Below are 907 nucleotides of genomic sequence, written 5' to 3' on the forward strand. Positions count from 1 at the left end.
CCCCGTGGCCGCCCTGCCCATCATGGTGGCCCTGCCAGACCTGCACTTTCTGTGGTGGCAGCCCATGCTGAAGCTCCTCGGTAACACTAAAGACCACGAAGGGGGTCTACCTGGGGAAGGGCCAGCCTGTCCACCAACCCCTGCCCCATGGGACAGCCGTGGCAGATGCACATTGCGCTTCCTATTCTAGGCTTTGGCTCTGTGGCCGCATTTTTCTCTCTTTCCATTTTGTACACATTCCATGGGGGAGCTGGAGGCCGGCTCCAGGTTGATACCGGCTCGGGGCTGACGCCTGTGCTCTCTAACCTGATGTTCACAGAGGAAGTGTGGCACTAATCCCCACAACTAACGTCAGCCTAAGCAAAAAAAAAATGAAATAAAGGCCTTTATCTGCTATGACTACAATCCCACCGCCTGGTTGCCCTGGTCCTTCGAACCAATCAATTTGCTTGCCTTCAGTTTGAACATTTACTTCAACATCCTTCGCTTTGCTTCACTTCATGGTTTATGACTGAATAAAGTTGGAATGAAAAAGCAGGTGCTGATCCATAAGAGCAGCTGGGGGTGGTCCCAGCAGTTACCTCACAGCCCCAGTTCGTGATATCCTATGACCTCTATTTCGGTGAAAACCCCTTTGTAACTCCACTGGGGGTGGGTCTCAGCCCAGGCAAGGACTGTTTGAAGGCTTTATCAAAACAGGGTCAAGAAAAGTTGCTATATCAAACAGTAAAAACGTGCACAGCCCAAATCAATGGCTCTTTATCAAAGGTCTGGACGAGGGGATCGAGGGCACCCCAGCCAGTTTGCAGGTGACCCTGAGCTGGGCGGGAGTGTGGATCTGCTGGGGGGGAAGGGGGGCTCTGCAGAGGGACCTGGCCAGGCTGGAGCCATGGGCCCAGCCCAGTTG

At 53.7% G+C, this 907-nt stretch overlaps 1 protein-coding gene across 1 annotated transcript in view; it reads left to right on the forward strand.

Annotated features, from left to right (window-relative positions):
- Window positions 1-907, forward strand: part of NAPRT (nicotinate phosphoribosyltransferase) — a 12,632-nt gene that overhangs the window by 10,574 nt on the left and 1,151 nt on the right. The gene's annotated exons all lie outside the window — the stretch shown is intronic.

This window comes from Egretta garzetta, unplaced genomic scaffold (assembly GCF_000687185.1).
Source record: "Egretta garzetta isolate BGI_Z169 unplaced genomic scaffold, ASM68718v1 scaffold237, whole genome shotgun sequence".
In the NCBI taxonomy this organism is placed as follows: domain Eukaryota; kingdom Metazoa; phylum Chordata; class Aves; order Pelecaniformes; family Ardeidae; genus Egretta; species Egretta garzetta.